This window comes from Dermacentor albipictus, chromosome 1 (genome assembly GCF_038994185.2).
Source record: "Dermacentor albipictus isolate Rhodes 1998 colony chromosome 1, USDA_Dalb.pri_finalv2, whole genome shotgun sequence".
NCBI classification, from domain to species: domain Eukaryota; kingdom Metazoa; phylum Arthropoda; class Arachnida; order Ixodida; family Ixodidae; genus Dermacentor; species Dermacentor albipictus.
The window spans coordinates 81,182,957-81,195,755 of NC_091821.1; the positions used below are offsets into that span (position 1 = coordinate 81,182,957).

Consider the following 12,799-nt stretch of genomic DNA (forward strand, 5'->3'; position numbering starts at 1 on the left):
CGAATGCAGAGATCTAGCTTGGCTCGAACTTGAATTCTTGCAGTCTCAAGGACAGCTTCGCCGCTCGATCGTGCTTGACCTTGCAGACGACTTGTAAACGACTTGGCTGGGTCGAAGTCCGCTCGAGTTTCAAGTCTGCTCCCAGGCTAGCTTGAAACTGACTTCGTGCGGTATTCCAACATGGCAGCCTCCCAAACGGACGTCGCGCGGAGGTTATCTGCTTTCCAGTTTGCTTGCTACGCCATGGATACAGCATTTTCAGAGGCGCAGCCCTTGCCGAAAATTCCGCGACCCGCCACGTGACCGAGGGAATCCGTGGGAGCTGTACGACGACGAACAATTCCTCGGTCGATACAGATTCACGAAGAACGCCGTGCGACAGCTTCTCGCTATGTTGCCTATCCGGGAAAGCGGGGACAACAGAGGACAGCCTGTGCCTCCCATGCTGCAGCTGCTGATGGCGCTGAGCTTTTACGGCGCTGGCACGTTTCAAGCAGTCACCGGGGATCAGGCCCGCATTCCTCAGTCAGCAGTGTGCCGCGCATTTGGAAAGATGACTCTGCTCATCGCGAAGCACCTGCGCCCGATGCTGGTGCGCTTCCCGCAGTTGGCGAGACTGCCCAAAGTGATGCGGGATTTTTATGAAGTGGCTGAATTTCCTAGCGTAACCGTATGCGTTGACTGCACACACGTGCGCAATAAAAGCCCCCGGCGGTAATGACGCGTAGGTCTTCCGTAATAGCAAGGGCTTTTTCTCCATCAACGTGCAGGTAAGCAATGAAAATTGAAACGCTCTGAACAGTTTAGCTCGCCTGCATTTCGTGCACTGCACGTGTTGTGCTTTTTTTTTATTTTTTTATTATTCTTGCAGGACGTACATTCATTAGCTCGCTTGTATCGAGCGCTGGCGGAGTAAATAAGAATAAATATTAATGCAGCTAATATGTAGGGGCCCGGAGCTTGCACCTTCGTCGCAGGTTTTGCTGCGCTCGAGGTCCATCATTTTATTTTGAACCCAGCGATTGTATTAGAATGTACCTTCGTTTCTTATAAAGTGCATGACTAGAACGTTCTAACACTATTTTTTTCGTTTTCTGTTTGCCCATTAATGCAGGTTTAGCGGAGGTTCTCGAAGAAAGACTACTGCCTGCGGTTTGTGATTGAAAGACTTTCTTATCGACAGTGATTGAGTGCACCAACATGCATCCGTACTACACAGGTAGTTATCCCAATTGTGCTGACTGATATGTTGCTGGTTTGATGCAGGCTGTCGCCGGTCCACAAATGCAATTTTTTGACATCGTTGCCGGCTGGCCAGGCTCGGTGCACGATAGCCGAATTTTTGACAATTCCCGCTTGCGGGTGCTCTACGAGAAAGGCAGGGCGCCTGAAGTGTTGCTGGGAGATGCGGGGTATGCATATCAGCCATTCTTGCTGACACCGCTCTCAGACCCTGGCCCAGCACACACACCAAAAGGAAGGTAAGTTAACATGTCGGTGACGTTGCATGACGGAAACATGAACCACGTTGTTGAGGTATGGCATCGAATCGTAAGGCTTGTGGGGTAACGTGTAATAAACCTTTGTACAAACAGGTACCAGAAAGCCCACACAAGGACACGCAACATCGTTGAAAGGGCGTTCGGCGTCTGGAAGCGCCGCTTTCCTTGCCTGGATATGGGGCTGCAGTATAAGGAAGGAAACGTCGTCCTCATTATAACAGCCCGTGCAGCACTGCACAACTTGGGCTGCCTGCTGAAGGAGCCGCAGCCTCCTGTTCACGGAGTTCCCCTAAGCCCCTCCAGCACGACAGCGGCAAAGCGAACACTGCACTTGCCACCAGTTGATCGCCTCACTGACAGCTTTTCAGGAGTGCAAGCATGGCAGCTGCTCATCCAGAAGAGCTTCACTTAGGTAAAGACTGCAAATATCCTTTTGTATCTTCCATACCTGCTTCGCTATATATCTGCCTCTGTGTTTCAATAAACGCCATTTGAAAGTTAGCGCCTGTCCTGTGTCTCTGTCACCTCCCTGTCTGTTTGAATTGGCGCTAAAGGCTTTGCCATATCTAGCAGTCCCTGTGGCGAAAGAAACTCCTCGAGAACTGTTTTAACGTGTAACGCAGGTTCCATGTACGTGCAATCTTCGCGATAAGACAACACACCTTGCAGAAAGCGTGATTACGAGCGTATTTTCTCATCTCCAATGATTGCACATGTCATCACTAGTTATTAGTGCTCACGACCACATTTACGCTCTGCAAGCCGAACTGTCACGCACCCATCCACCGAATACAAAACATGCGCAAGAGCATAATAACAAGTAGCCCAAATGAGCCAGTCATGCAGAACATGTGCGCTTACCAGTTTTGTGGCGCTCTCGCTTTTCTTTCGCAGCTTCCTCTTTCCACTTTTGCTTGAGGTTGTTCCGGCATTTTTTCTGTTGGAGGTGATCGCGCCGCGTAATCCCGTGGTTGGCATTGAATTGTTTTGCTATTTCTTTCCATATCTCATTCATCTTGGTCAACCACGTGACATCAGTTTTCTTGCATTCTACAATATGCTTGTAGTCGTTCACGAGTGCGGTCAGTAGGCTCTCTTCGTCTTCTGTAAAACGGGGTGCCGTCTTGCGTTGCGGTGCATTCTCTTGGGAGTAGAGCGTACGTGAGTGCGACATTTCAGCGTCAAAGCCTGTTGACAGGACAACAAGTTCGTACCAAATGCGGCGCGGCCGTCTCGCGAACCCCACAACTTGTTTTTCTAACAGACGGCACTTTTCTAGCAGACGACACGCGCTGACAATTTGCAATGTCTATCACTGTGCCACACTCTCCCTCTCGTTGTTCTGGACAAACCCTCCATGCGAAGTATACAAATCGTTTGCACGTGTCATTTTATTTATGTATTTATTTATTGTGTATTTTATCGGGTGATGTCACCCATATGGGTCCGGACAGGGGACTCTGTACTGCGCTCGGTATTCCTCGTTCGCAGCACATGTTGCTGTTTTTTTTTTCTTGTTTATGACTCCGGTCTAGCGCGTTCGAATAGTTTGGTCTTTTCTTCAAAGCGTCACATAGCCCGACCAGAACAAGGGCCGCCGCCTTTCTGCCGGAATGCCTATAGACGAAAAGGGATGCGCGAGCTCCCTCAGAAACCGACCATATGCCTCGTCTCGGCCTCTTGCATCCGGTTGCCGGCCCAGACGGTGCACGAGCGCCTTGCGGCAATTGAGTACAAAAGCCGTGGAAAGACCATCTCACGAACCCACCATTTCGTTCGCTTCTCTATGGCCATTTCTGCAAACGCGCAACAAGAACTTTACGTTAAAAAGAAGCTAACACCGAAATAAATGTGGCTATAAATGTTCTTAATTTTCACTCAAATACACTGTCGCGTAAAAGTGGAGCACCGACTTGAAGAAATGGTGAAACCTGCAACTCAAGAAGCGCGCCGAAACACCGAAACTTGAAGACCACTTAAACCCGGCGGTAACGGGCGCTTTCCGCAAGCAACACTGCGCATCGCAGCAGCGGACGTCGCCAGATGGAATAAATTTACCCAAACTACCCAAACTACCCAAACATAAGTGCTGAAGTGTACTTCAGCCCTTATGCCCTGCTAGAAATCTGGAAATATATATGCTTTTTTGCTGTACAACGTGCCTTATGCTAATAAATGTATTGTTATCCTCGAACACAGACGAGCAACCTGCTTTTGCATTGAAGCACAGTCTAGACTTGACGAAGCAAGTCAGCTTTGAAGTCCGCTTCTTGCTTCGGGCCGACTTCCTCAAGTAAAGTCCAAGCACGATCCAAGTTAGATCTCTGCATTCGGGGGAGCGCTGTGTGTGCCATCCGTGCTTTACATGGCTTTCATTTAACCCGGGTCTGGACTCGAGGCGCTAAAATAGGCTCATTGGTTAAGGTGGCCGTTTGTTCGCATACTTAAGCTTCCTGTCTTCACAATCCCACATTTATACCTACCTTCCTATAACGCAATAACTTACGCAATGTACCCTTTCTTTGCCTTCTTACTTTGTGTGTCTATTTTAGTCGGATACCTGCGACCCGCCCTTTCGGTTAAATTCTTTGGGTGGCGTAATTATGTCAAAATCATTCAAAGAACATCAGCTGTTGGATTGGAAAAGGAAGAGAAACAAGGGAAATAGTCCCATTTTAGAAAACAAAGGAAGCTTATGACTAACTTTTCATTTCTGCATTACAGTTACGCAGGTCTACGCAGAAATACATATTAAGGACGTCTTGTCGCCCGTCGCAACACATGATTCACCGCAAAATAATTTGCGCCGTTAAGGGTGCTGGTCGGTCTCCTATAACTAACTCTTTTCCTTAGGGCTGTTTTCCTTTCGTTCTTTTTTTTCTTTTTTACTGTACAGAACAACGCGCGGTCTCAAACTTAGAATACACCTTCGACAAGAGAATCCTTAGTTGAAAACTGTTGATTCTGGCCACCTGGTGTGCACCGAAATACATGACAATAGAATTTGAGAGCGGTAGCTGCACTAAAGTTCTTTTTTCGTGCAGTTTTCGTGTCGTCTGTCGCAGCTATCGTCATGTTTGCTTGCCGCAAGTCGCCTTAAAAGATAACTTAATTTGTCCCTATCAACCAGGGTGTCGGAAATAAGTTTTCTTTGTTCTGATTTTAGTTTCGTTCCACTGACAACCGATCCGTTCTGTGCTGCTCCGGAACGAAAAAAAAAATCATCCGTAACGGTTCATAACGGTTTTTGGTTCTGGTTCGCACGCAAAAAATTTCGAAGCAAAGTAACGATAAAACATAGTATTTATTTTCCTCAATAAATTAATTATGAAGTTAGGAGCAGCGCATCATCGAGTGTACTCGCCTAAATGCGAGACTGCTGTTCCGATAAAATAAACTTATTCATATTATTATGGGTTTTTACGTGCCAAAACCACTTTCTGATTATGAGGCACGCCGTAGTGGAGGGCTCTGGAAATTTCGACCACCTGGGGTTCTTTGACGTGCGCCTAAATCTAAGTACACGGGTGTTTTCGCATTTCGCCCCCATCGAAATGCAGCCGCCTTGGCCGGGATTCGAACCCGCGACCTCGTGCTCAGCAGCCCAACACCATAGCCACTGAGCAACCAGGGCGGGTTAAAACAAACTTAAACGAACATAAACGAACAATAAATCTTCGGTGACAAAGCGTTGATACCCGTAGAAAACGAAACAATGTGCTCTTTAGCATGCCAGACCTGGGTTTTGTACGATGTCGATATGCTAGGGCACCGAGCAGCCGGCTTGGATTAGTGGAGCGCTCGACCGGCTATCGCACGCGCTATCCCTGCCTGAGACAGGCGCTTCCAAATCCGTAAGATACGCGCTAATTGTGACGTTGCCTGATGTCGGTTGTTTCGGATCGCCGACTATCCCTTTGAGCCGAAAACCGATCAAAGATATGTCGGTTTCATTCCGCAACAAAATAATAAATCACGTTTCGGTCAAAAATATCGTTCTTCTTTTCTTTTTGGCTTTTCGTATTTCTTTTCGTTCCATTCCGACACACTGCCATCAAGAATTCTCTCGTAGCCCTTAAGGGTGAAGGCATTAGAAATGGGACAAGGCGGCACTTAAAGGTGCAAAGAAGTTTACTGTGTGACGTCAGTGTCTGAAGAAAAACGAAAGAAAAGCGGGCGCACACTGGCAGCAGACGAGGGCTGCCCTTACCTTTATTTCTTTCTTGACTTTTTTTGTTTTTTTTGCACGGCACTTCTCGTCTTCCCCTCGGCTTCTCAGGCGGGGTTAGCGCCCGCCAAAACGGCCCCCTTTGTTGTTCACACTTCCGTCCACGGCCGTGCTCAAACCCGTGTGAATTGCCAGTCCCTAGGCTACCCGCGCGTATCGCCGTACGTTCCTAACTCTCTGTTTTTGGTATTACGGCTTGCCTCGCGGCAAGGCTAGGAACACGGCTCGTTCCCTTGTCCCGCCGGTATGAGACCTTCGGTCGAACAGAATGAACACATAACGTTTATACCAGCCGGTTCTCCCGTTGCCCCCGCGAGTCCGACTCCGAGCGAGGCTCATCTGACGGCCCCCGGCCGCCCGCGAGCTCGCACTCCCGTCTGGCTGCTTTTCCATCCGCCGATCCTGCTGGCTCGGCGGTCGGCGTCGAATGGCGCTCGCCGGGCACGTATATGGCGTGGAGGCAGCCCGCATCTGAGGCGCGCCGACAGCGCTGCACGACAGACACGCTGCTCGGCGGGCTTCTGTCACGTATGCGCGCTCGGAGGATCGAGTCTGGGAGCCAAGGCGGGTCCCCTCGGTTTCCCACGCCCACGGGATTCCCGAGACCGGCGGGACGCCGGCAGAAGCGAAAATAAAAAAACAGCCACTCTCGCACGCTTTCGACGACTTTGCGCGCGGGGAGTCAGTCGGGCATTCAACGTTGGTAGTCTCGCCTTGTGCCTCCCTTCCTGACGTCAACTCAACTCTCATTAAAATGCGATTGTCATCTCCTTCTCTTGATTACAACAAAAAAAAATGAACATCCTCCTGCTGCATGTCTCAGCCCTTCGTCCAAGTCATCGTATTGTCTAAGCTCTGCTCCCGACCGAGCGCCCGCCTTGGCGAGGATGCATCGCCTCGCATTACAACGGCTCAACGACACGGCAGCAGAAAGCCGCGGCTATATTTTTTCCACAACGGCAGGCAACTCTTCAAAGTAATTGATGCGAAGTTCTTGCGGCTCAATTGTTGTTGTTTATTAACTGCAACAATATGGCAAGCTTGGCTGCTAATGAGCTCGCTATCCCAAAATCGCAGCTAACACACACATATTTTAAGAAGACTACAGGAGAGAATACCCACTGTGGTTGCTCAGTGGCTATGGTGTTAGGCTACTGAGCACGAGGTCTCGGGATTGAATCCCGGCCACGGCGGCCGCATTTCGATGGGGGTGAAAACGCCCGTGTAATTAGATTTAGGTGCACGTTAAAGAACCTCAGGTGGTCGAAATTTCCGGAGCCCTCCACTACGGCGTACCTCATAATCAGAAAGTGGTTTTGGCACGTAAAACACCATCATTTAATTTTTTTTACAGGAGAGAACAGCATAGGTAAACAGAACAAAAATAGTCAGCAACTTTCACAATAGCAGAGTGAAACTCCCTAAGTATACTCTAAAGATGTAGAAAGGTCTTGATATAAACAGTAGATCTATACATGCATAATACAGAGTCAGTGTATGACCTGTGACAAGCACAATTAATCTGCTCATGGTTAAATGTAATAGTTCAAAGCAGAGTGTAAAAGAAGTCTACTGCGCGATAATATTGTCAGATCATAAAATCAGTTAAATAAGAAGATGCACACCAAAGCACACAAAATGTCAAATTGTACGATAAAGTCATCATGACTAAATGTTGCGAGCCATCATTTGTGACACTTGATAGCACTATTCACTAGGAACAAATGAGATCGCTGTCCATAAGAACATCGCGCTTTTACAGTTTCTCTTTGTTATAGGGACAGGACCAGGGACCAACCAATTTGTTTTACCGATAATGGGCGTCTATCTAAGGCGTCAAAACGATCGCCAAGTGCCTCTCGATGTTGGTCAAATTGTGGACATTCGCTAGTTTGACAATGTATGCGAACGAGAGGAGCCACCGTTTTAAACAGTTTTCCCACAGTTCCAAGGACGCGAGATTTGATAAAACATCCCAAGTCATGAGGCAGTTTCGTTGATAAAATATCCTTAAGGCCCTATACTGTTAAGCTTAGAAGCTGTGCAAAACCAGTGGGAAGTTTGGAAAGTGGATTGCTGCTGAAATGTGCGCTCTAGAAGTACTTGAGGCATTTCACGTTCTCCAGTATTTCTTGAATACCGTTTTGTCACGCACCCAAATCGAACAGATTCATCAAGTTCGCATTGTCCGTAGAAGACTCGGAGGTTTCATTGTGGTTGTCACTTAACTTCGTGAGTCGAAAAATGCCTCTCGTTAAGTCGCGAATGTGGTCGGCATCTAGAAGCAGCTATTCTGACGTTCGCTCTCAGTATGACTCCTGCCGATGTAATCGATTTGATAGTTGCACCTACAGAACAGTTGAATACATCTCGGTATGGCACACCTCGGTGCAGCATACGCGCGCACACAAGCACGCGATACACAGAGGTAACGTGACACAAACGCGCGCGCGTTTCCACATGAAGATCACAGTCTGGCACAGGATAGTGTTCATATTGTTACGATGAGGCGAAGAAGCGAACGACGACGGTCTTGAAGATGACGAAAAGTGGACACAACCTGGCTGGGTTCACTTCGCCAAATGTTACGCGTATAAAACTGCTTACAATATATTTACAAAGAGCAAACGTTCGCGGAGACGCAGAGCGCTTGCGCGACCAGCGCAAAAGCTGAGCGCTGGAGACAGATCTGGGCCCGTTGTATGGAATGTCATTTAGCACAGGATAAGTTTATTCCGCTAAATATCGGGAAAGAAACGCCAACAGTAGCACCGGGCCATCGCTAGGCACGCGTTGGTATAAAAGCGCCAGGTGCGCCGTTCGGTGCCTAGCTCACGCTACCCCATGCAGCCGTGCGCGCGACGAAACCGCTGGCCTGTTGACGCCTGCCACGTTACAGAACGTCTCATCATCATCATCATCATCATCATCCCGGTTACGCCCACTGCAGGGCAAAGGGCTCTCCCATATTTCTCCAACAACCTCGGTCGTGTACTAATTGTGGCCATGCCGTCCCTGCAAACTTCTTAATCTCATCCGCCCACCTAACTTTCTGCCGCCCCCTGCTACGCTTCCCTTCCCTTGGGATCCAGTCCGTAACCCTTAATGACCATCAGTTAGCTTCCCTCCTCATTACATGTCCGGCCCATGCCCATTTCTTTTTCTTGATTTCAACTAAGATGTCATTAACTCGCGTTTGTTCCCTCACCCAATCTGCTCTTTTCTTATCCCTTAACGTTACACCTATCATTCTTCTTTCCATAGCTCGTTGCGTCGTCCTCAATTTGAGTAGAACCCTTTTCGTAAGCCTCCAGGTTTCTGCCCCGTACGTAAGTACTGGTAAGACACAGCTATTATACACTTTTCTCTTGAGGGATAATGGCAACCTGCTGTTCATGATCTGAGAATGCCTGCCAAACGCACCCCAGCCCATTCTTATTCTTCTGATTATTTCCGTCTCATGATCCGGATCCGCAGTCACTACCTGCCCTAAGTAGATGTATTCGCTTACGACTTCCAGTGCCTCGCTGCCTATTGTAAATTGCTGTTCTCTTCCGAGACTGTTGAACATTACTTTAGTTTTCTGCAGATTAATTTTTAGACCCACTCTTCTGCTTTGCCTCTCCAGGTCATTGAGCGTGCATTGCAGTTAGTCCCCTGAGTTATTAAGCAAGGCAATATCATCAGCGAATCGCAAGTTATTAAGGTATTCTCCATTAACTTTTATCCCCATTTCTTCCCAATCCAGGTCTCTGAATACCTCCTGTAAACACGCTGTGAATAGCATTGGAGAGATCGTATCTCCCTGCCTGACGCCTTTCTTTATTGGGATTTTGTTGCTTTCTTTATGGAGGACTACGGTGGCTGTGGAGCCGCTATAGATATCTTTCAGTATTTTTACATACGGCTCGTCTACACCCTGATTCCGTAATGCCTCCATGACTGCTGAGGTTTCGACAGAATCAAATGCTTTCTCGTAATCAATGAAAGCTATATATAAGGGTTGGTTATATTCCGCACATTTCTCTATCACCTGATTGATAGTGTGAATATGATCTATTGTTGAGTAGCCTTTACGGAATCCTGCCTGGTCCTTTGCTTGACAGAAGTCTAAGGTGTTCCTGATTCTATTTGTGATTACCTTAGTAAATACTTTGTAGCCAACGGACAGTAAGCTGATCGGTCTATAATTTTTCAAGTCTTTGGCGTCCCCTTTCTTATGGATTAGGATTATGTTAGCGTTTTTCCAAGATTCCGGTACGCTCGACGTTATGAGGCATTGCGTATACAGGGTGGCCAGTTTCTCTAGAACAATCTGCCCACCATCCCTCAACAAATCTGCTGTTACCTGATCCTCCCCAGCTGCCTTTCCCCTTTGCACATCTCCCAAGGCTTTCTTTACTTCTTCCGTGTGCTGTATGCCATATGTTGCTGACACAATTCGTTCTATACTTTAGGCAGTTGCCTAGCTCCAGCCGTGAACGTTTCTTCCGCAACCATGCCGACCCGCTCGAGAGTTATAACCCGCCGTGGTTGCTCAGTGGCTATGGTGTTAGGCTGCCGAGCACGAGATCGCGGCATCGAATCCCGGCCACGGCAGCCGTATTTCGATGGGGGCGAAATGCGAAAACACCCGTGTACTTAAATTTAGGTGCACGGTAAAGAACCACGGGTGGTCGAAGTTTCCGGAGTCCTCCACTACGGCGTGCCTCAGAATTAGAAAGTGGTTTTGGCACGTAAAACCCCATAATTAAAAAAAAAAGAAAGAGAGTTATAGGATGGCGAGCAGCTGCGCGCGTCCGGTAGCGTTTGGGCTACGAGGGCGTAACTTTCTGAAACGGCGCAGGACGCGCAGATGCTCATCATCATAGCTCTATACAGCAGGTTTGTGTGGTCGCGGAAGGAACGCTCGTGGCCGGAACTATGTCTACTGCCTCGACCAAAACCCACTGCATTAACCGCACTGTTTTGTAGCGTGGTAGATATCTTAGTGAGGGATTTCAGCGCGTTTCGCCGTCCACGCTTAAAACTATTTTCGAGGGTTATCGTGCTTTCCTATGTTGTACAGTCACCCTGCATGGGCCATAAGCAGAGCAAATTCATTTCATGGGACTCTCTCAAATAGTTGCTGGTGAGAGAAACAGTTCCTTCCGCAAAAAGAACTCCGTTTTGGTGGTGGTAAAACTTTATTTCCCGAAGTAGCGGTCCTGATGGTGGTGGTGGTGGTAGTGGTGAATTGTAGCAGCAGGCGGGTTTAGCCTGGCGAACAAGGCCGGCAATTGCTCCGAAGGGCACTCGGCTAGGCGTCAGGTGTAGAGGGCACCGTCGGCACAGAGAGTTCGAAGCTCTCCACCGCCGCGCGGGCCTCCTGGACAAGTTGGGCGTGCAGCGAAGCACTTTTTAGCACTTTTAGCCAGCATTTTTACTAACTTAAATCTACGTATTGAATGAATGAATAGAATTTATTGATAGGAAAGACAGAGAGGTCGACCTGAGCTAGTGCGCTCTAGTCTGCTACTCAAGCGTAAGTTTTCCATTCCGCACATGTGACGTGCAGTCTTTCTCAAAATCGTAATTGCCACCACGCGGAGTATGCGAGATACTGCATTTTGTAGCTGTACGGTCAATATCCAATCGTTTGCATACAGCAAGGCTACCGCCTGATGTCTCTTTGCGAGTGTGTGCTGGTAAATGGAACGTCAGCGTGCAGGAGCTGGCATGCCCTGCAATGGTGGCAGTGGTCATCTGCAAGTGCGCGTCTTCACATTTCTTGATTGACGTAACAAGGAAGAAAGATCGCATAAGGGGCATGAGTGTTCGACATGATGCCGCTTTTCATGCCTCCATCCCTAGTTATCGTTTCCGGCATTTACGCTCCTTTCTTTCTTTATCTATACTTTGTTACCACTTTACCTCCCCCTCCCCTCTCTCCCCAGTGTAGGGTAGTAAACCGGATTGTTCCCTCTGGTTTACCTCCCTGCCTTTCCCCTTTCCTCTCTCTCTCTCTCTACTACGAGTGTGAGACTCGCCATGCTGATTAAAGTGATTTGGATGTAAGTGGCAGTCCACGTATTGAGAAGTTTGAGTAGGGTGTGATTCTGTGTCAACATACTAGCCGCGAAAGTGTACAGAAAGGCGCACCCAATATTTGGTATGTCAGTCTCTCCGTTTTCCATTATTCTTTTCGCTCAGTCACGTAAGAAGTGGGGAAAATTCTGCGACTTTCTGAGCCTGTACTCCTCCACTTCAAAAGTTTGGCAACTATTCCGCTCCCTCCAATCCGCCGTAGCTGATAAACATATATTTTGCATCATTCTCTTAGCGAAGAATTCCACCAAAGAAGCCGTCGCAGATAAATTCTGTGCTCTCATAAGGTGACCAGCAGATGCTATGCTGTGTCGTTCCACCTATGTGTAAAAAAAAAGTCAATTTATAGCAGAGACTCAGCTCCAGTGAACATTGTGATGTATTAGGGAAGAAAAGTAACATGTACGGAGTCGCATTTATTTATTAATTTATTCATTTCAAGGTACTGCAGCCTGTCAGGGCTATCGCAAGAGTGGGATGGTACAAAAATGAGATAAACACGATGGAAAATACTAAGATCCATGCACCTAATGCATAAACTACAAGAAAAATACAGGAAAACGTTGACACACAACACGCGCACATATAAAAAAAGCCAAATAAACAAATGAAATATTACTTCAATACACTTCAAAGAGTCATGTAAAAGGAGGGATCGCGTTTCACCGGGTGAACAGTCCCGGAGCTAAATGGTTTGGGGAGACGTACTCTGTAATCTTGGACTTGGACCGTGCAGCCGTGGAGGTTCTAAACTCGAGCCCAATTCACAAATATTTTTGTTCGTAAGTGCTCTTCACGGATTCGCCAATGAAATGTCCAGCATCAGGATTGGCTGAAATTTTCTCTTACAAACAATTTTAGCGTATTACATATTTCGAATAGGAGCCCTGCTCCACATGCTTGGAAGGCTGCTAAAGTATTCCCGATCAAAATGACGGGTGAAATTTCGAATTTGCTATCCCCATTTCGACCATTAAGCTTG

At 47.8% G+C, this 12,799-nt stretch overlaps 1 pseudogene; it reads left to right on the top strand.

Annotated features, from left to right (window-relative positions):
- The first annotated feature begins 628 nt into the window (after window positions 1–628).
- Window positions 629–1,914, top strand: LOC135907467 (putative nuclease HARBI1; annotated as a pseudogene).
- The last annotated feature ends 10,885 nt before the right edge of the window (window positions 1,915–12,799 follow it).